The sequence below is a fragment of the Triticum dicoccoides genome, chromosome 2A (genome assembly GCF_002162155.2).
Source record: "Triticum dicoccoides isolate Atlit2015 ecotype Zavitan chromosome 2A, WEW_v2.0, whole genome shotgun sequence".
NCBI classification, from domain to species: Eukaryota; Viridiplantae; Streptophyta; class Magnoliopsida; order Poales; family Poaceae; genus Triticum; species Triticum dicoccoides.
Genome location: NC_041382.1, coordinates 3,908,396 through 3,914,777, shown reverse-complemented (window position 1 = coordinate 3,914,777; position 6,382 = coordinate 3,908,396).

Sequence of the window (6,382 nt, the reverse complement as noted above, 5' to 3'; positions counted from 1 at the left end):
CCAAAACATAAATAATTTTCCAGCAAATGTGTACCAAGGTGTGTGTTTCAAACATCCCCTTTCAAAAAAACTTAGAATATGTTAATGCTTATTTTTTTTATCGTTTAGGTAGACCCCAACACCGGTGTTTACCTATTTTGTTTTAGATAAATATGATTCTTCATACTTAGTTGATTCTTCATACTTAGTTGATTCTTTAATTTTTGGGGAAACTATAATTTTCATCCAATCAATTATTTAATTGTTTTCATAAGTTTTCAACTTTTGTATGTCACAAGAATATTGTGGGTAATGGTTTTTTAGTTGTCACTTTAGCTTTCAATGTTTTGTCATTCATTGCAATTACACGAGAGTGAGAAGTGGTGGCACCCGGTTTGGGCATCATGTTGATACAGAAGACAATGACCTGTGAGAGGGGGGTTGAGTCATGCTTATTGGATTAGGTACGTGTGATTTTTTTTTCTCGTGGAATGCACCGGCATGTTGCCTAGTTGAATGTGAAAATTTATATCATGATGAATCTTTTGATACTCATTTTGTATTATAAATATTTATATTTTTCTCCAGAAACTGGATCAACCATATACAAGTTTGACTTTACAAAAATAAATACACCTTATATTTTGAAGCAGATGGAGTAATTTATTACATCTCACATCTCACGATGTCACGACATAACTAACTGATTGATACCCTGTTTTTTTCCTTGTAGAATTTCTCCTTGAGATGTTATATTGGCTGGGAAACATCATGGAGCCTTCGGTGGCATGCGGAATCAAGTCCGACTTTACTATGCAAACATAATTTTTTTCAGGTCAAAAAGTCACATCAGAACTACTCCTTTAACTTTTTCCTCGTAGAATTTCTCTTAAACGTGTTTAATTGGCTGTGAAACATCATGGAGTCATACATGCTCCACGGTCTATAGCACTTTCATAGGTGTAGCTGTCACGTACGACTCGAGAAAGCTCCACAAGACAAGCACCCGGGCACATCAACAAACAAAATTTATTTTATTTCACATCACGAGGTCACATCAGAACCAACTAACTGACACTTTTTCATTGTGAGGAACCCAAATATTTTTTTGAGGAACCGACACTTTTTCATTGTAGAATTCCTGCTTGACGCGTTATATTGGCTGTGGAATTTTTCATAGGTGTTACGGTGTACCTCACGCGTACGATCGACTCAAAACAGCTCCACAAGACAAGCACCCGCGAGAAGACGAGATGACACACACGTAACGCTACATATTCCACCATCAGCATATTAATGTATGCCGTCAAGGGCAGGGGCTCTAGGATCGTCCTCATACGTACGTGAAAATTCAATTATTTTTTGAACCACTAATGTATCACAATAAATTCTGGAAATCATATGAGAATTGCAGTATTTTCTATCAAAATTTGTTTGTCAGCATTGGAACCCCGACTGAGGCATGTCTGCTGAAAAGTGGGACCTTGACAAACAGCCCTCTCTCTGGTTCCTGCTGAAGAGTATACTGCCGTGCCGGACTTGAACAGCTTGTTTTTCTTTTACTTTTTCTTTTCCTTTCTTGCGGGTAAGACTTGAACAGCTTTTTACAATCACCGAGTCCATACAAATAGCTTCCTGCAAAAAAAGAAATTCGATACAACTAGCCCAAGTGCAAGAAAGAAAATAAGAGGTCTGTTGGCAATGAGGCTGCCCGTAGTGGGTAGTACTTCCTCAATTTTTATTTACTCCGCACATTAGATTTGTCTAAAGTCAAATTTTATATATTTTCAACAAGTTTGTATAAAAATGTATTAACATATACACCAACAAATGAATACCATTCAATTCATCATTGCATATATTTTCACATCATATAATTTTGTTACTTTAAATGTTTATATTGTTTTCTACAAACTTGGTCAATGACTTCAGTCAAAGCTAATATGTGAAGTAAATAAAAATGAAGGAAGTATCATAAGTTAGTATCATGCATATAGTACTACTGTATGATACTACCTCCGTAATGGATAGTATCATAGATTAGTACCTTAGATGATCTTATTTATTGTCATGCAAGACAAATACTAGTTAATATTTATTACGATACTCAACCCTCTCTTTATTCATTAAATTCTATGTCACCTCATCAAAATTGTCTAGTTGACATGCATGATACTAGCTATGATATTCCCATTATGGGCAGCCTGATGGATCTAGCGAATTGAAGGAAATATTCCCTAGAGGCAATAATAAAGTTATTATTTATTTCCTTATATCATGATAAATGTTTATTATTCATGCTAGAATTGTATTAACCGGAAACATAATACATGTGTGAACACATAGACAAAGAGTGTCACTAGTATGCCTCTACTTGACTAGCTCGTTGATCAAAGATGGTTATGTTTCCTAACCATAAACATGAGTTGTCATTTGATTAACGGGATCACATCATTAGAAGAATGATGAGATTGACTTGACCCATTCCGTTAGCATAGCACTTGATCGTTTAGTTTGTTGCTATTGCTTTCTTCATGACTTATACATGTTCCTATGACTATGAGATTATGCAACTCCCGTTTACCGGAGGAACACTTTGTGTGCTACCAAACGTCACAACGTAACTGGGTGATTATAAAGGTGCTCTACAGGTGTCTCCGAAGGTGCTTGTTCGGTTGGCGTATTTCGAGATCAGGATTTGTCACTTCGATTGTCGGAGAGGTATCTCTAGGCCCTCTCGGTAATGCACATCACTTAAGCCTTGCAAGCATTGCAACTAATGAGTTAGTTGCAGGATGATGTATTACGGAACGAGTAAAGAGACTTGCCGGTAACGAGATTGAACTAGGTATTGAGATATCGACGATCGAATCTCAGGCAAGTAACATACCGATGACAAAGGGAACAACGTATGTTGTTATGCGGTCTGACCGATAAAGATCTTCGTAGAATATGTAGGAGCCAATATGAGCATCCAGGTTCCGCTCTTGGTTATTGACCGGAGACGTGTCTCGGTCATGTCTACATTGTTCTCGAACCCATAGGGTCTGCACGCTTAACGTTACGATGACAGTTTCATTATGAGTTTATATATTTTGATGTACCAAAGGTTGTTCGGAGTCCCGGATATGATCACGGACACGACGAGGAGTCTCGAAATGGTCGAGACATAAAGATCGATATATTGGACGGCTATATCGGACACCGGAAGTGTTTCGGGTGATTTCGGAGAAAACCAGAGTGTCGGAAGGGTTACCGAAACCCCCCCGGGAAGTATTGGGCCTTTGTGGGCCTGAGGGGAGAGAGAGAGGGCAGCAGCCCAGGAGGTGGCGCGCCCCCTCCCATGGGGAGTCCGAATTGAGCTAGGGGAGGGGGCGCGGCCCCTCTTTCCTTCTCCCTCTCCCTCTCTTTCCTTCCCCCTTCTCTCTTCCTAGTTGGACTAGGAAAGGGGAGTCCTACTCCTACTAGGAGGAGGACTCCCCCCTCCTTGGCGCGCCCCAAGGGCCGGCCAGCCTCTCCCCCTTGCTCCTTTATATACAGGGGCAGGGGGCACCTCTAAATACACAAGTTGATCTTCATGATCGTTCTCTTAGCCGTGTGCGGTGCCCCCCTCCACCATAATCCTCGATAATATTGTAGCGGTGCTTAGGCGAAGCCCTGCGACGGTAGAACATCAAGATCGGCACCACGCCGTCGTGCTGACGGAACTCTTCCCCGACACTTTGCTGGATCGGAGTCCGGGGATCGTCATCGAGCTGAACGTGTGCTAGAACTCGGAGGTGTCGTAGTTTCGGTGCTTGATCGGTCGGGCTGTGAAGACGTATGACTACATCAACCGCGTTGTTATTACGCTTCCGCTTCCGGTCTACGAGGGTACATAGACAACACTCTCCCCTCTCGTTGTTGTGCATCACCATGATCTTGCGTGTGCGTAGGAAATTTTTTGAAATTACTACGTTCCCCAACAGTGGTATCAGAGCCAGGTTTTATGTGTTGATGTTATATGCACGAGTAGAACACAAGTGAGTTGTGGGTGATATAAGCCATACTGCTTACCAACATGTCACACTTTGGTTCGGCGGTATTGTTGGATGAAGCGGCCCGGACCGACATTACGCGTACGCTTACGCGAGACTGGTTTTACTGCCGTGCTATGCACACAGGTGATTAGCGGGTGTCAGTTTCTCCAACTTTAGTTGAACCGAGTGTGGCTACGCCCGGTCCTTGAGAAGGTTAAAACAGCACCAACTTGACAAACTATCATTGTGGTTTTGATGCGTAGGTAAGAACGGTTCTTGCTAAGCCCGTAGCAGCCACGTAAAACTTGCAACAACAAAGTAGAGGACGTCTAACTTGTTTTTGCAGGGCATGTTGTGATGTGATATGGTCAAGACGTGATGAGATATAAGTTGTTGTATAAGATGATCATGTTTTATTGAAGTTATCGGCAACCGGCAGAAGCCTTATGGTTGTCTCTTTATTGCATAAGATGCAAGTGCCAAATAATTGCTTTACTTTATCGCTATGCGATAGCAATAGTTGCAAGAGCAATAGTTGGCGAGATGACCATGTAATGACACATTGATATAGATCAAGATGATGGAGATCATGGTGTCATGCCGGTGACGATGGAAATCATGACGATGCTTTGGAGATGGAGATCAAAGGCACAAGATGATGATGGCCATATCATGTCACGTATTTTGATTGCATGTGATGTTTATCTTTTATACATCTTATTTTGCTTTGATTGACGGTAGCACTATAAGATGATCTCTCACTAAATTTCAAGATAAAAAGTGTTCTCCCTGAGTATGCACCGTTGCCAAAGTTTGTCGTGCCCAGACACCACGTGATGATCGGGTGTGATAAGCTCTACGTCCATCTACAACGGGTGCAAGCCAGTTTTGCACACGCAGAATACTCAGGTTAAACTTGACGAGCCTAGCATATGCAGATATGGCCTCGGAACAATGAGACCGAAAGGTCGAGCGTGAATCATATAGTAGATATGATCAACATAATGATGTTCACCATTGAAAACTACTCCATTTCACGTGATGATCGGTTATGGTTTAGTTGATATGGATCACGTGATCACTTAGAAGATTAGAGGCATGTCTGTCTAAGTGGGAGTTCTTAAGTAATATGATTAATTGAACTTTAATTTATCATGAACTTAGTCCTGGTAGTATTAGCATATCTATGTTGTAGATCAATAGCTCGCGATGTTGCTCCCAGTTTATTGTGTTCCTAGAGAAAAATTATGTTGAAAAATGTTAGTAGCAATGATGCGGATTGGATCCGTGATCTGAGGATTATCCTCATTGCTGCACATAAGAATTATGTCTTTGATGCACCGCTATGTGACAGACCTATTGCAGGAGTAGATGCAGACATTATGAACGTTTGGCTAGCTCAATATGATGACTACTTGATAGTTTAGTGCACCATGCTTAACATCTTAGAATCGGGATTTCAAAGACGTTTTGAACGTCATGGACCATATGAGATGTTCCAGGAGTTAAAGTTAATATTTCAAGTAAATACCCGAGTTGAGAGATATGAAGTCTCCAACAAGTTCTATAGCTAAAAGATGGAGGAGAATAGCTCAAGCAGTGAGCATGTGCTCATATTGTCTGGGTACTACAATCCCTTGAATCAAGTGGGAGTTAATCTTCCAGATAAAATAGTGATTGCCAGAATTCTCTAGTCACCATCACCAAGTTAGTAGAACTTCGTGATGAACTATGATATGCAAGGGATAACGGAAACGATTCCCAAGCTCTTCATAATGCTGAAATCGACAAAGGTAGAAATCAAGAAAAATATCAAGTGTTGATGGTAGACAAGGCCACTAGTTTCAAGAAAAGGGCAAAGGGAAGAAGGGTAACTTCAAGAAGAACGGCAAGCAAGTTGCTGCTCAAGTGAAGAAGCCCAAGTCTGATCCTAAGCCTGAGACTAAGTGCTTCTACTGCAAAGGGACTGGTCACTGGAAGCGGAACTGCCCCAAGTATTTGGCGGATAAGAAGGATGGCAAAGTGAACGAAGGTATATTTGATATAATGATTATTGATGTGTATTTTACTAGTATTCGTAGCAACCCCTCGGTATTTGATACTGGTTCAGTTGCTAAGAGTAGTAACTCGAAACGGGAGTTGCAGAATGAACAGAGACTAGTTAAGGGTGAAGTGACGATGTGTGTTGGAAGTGGTTCCAAGATTGATATGATCATCACCGCACACTCCATATACTTTCGAGATTAGTGTTAAACCTAAATAAGTGTTATTTGGTGTTTGCATTGAGCATGAATATGATTTGATCATGTTTATTGCAATACGGTTATTCATTGAAGTAAGAGAATAAATTGTTATTCTGTTTACATATATGGTTACACATCCAA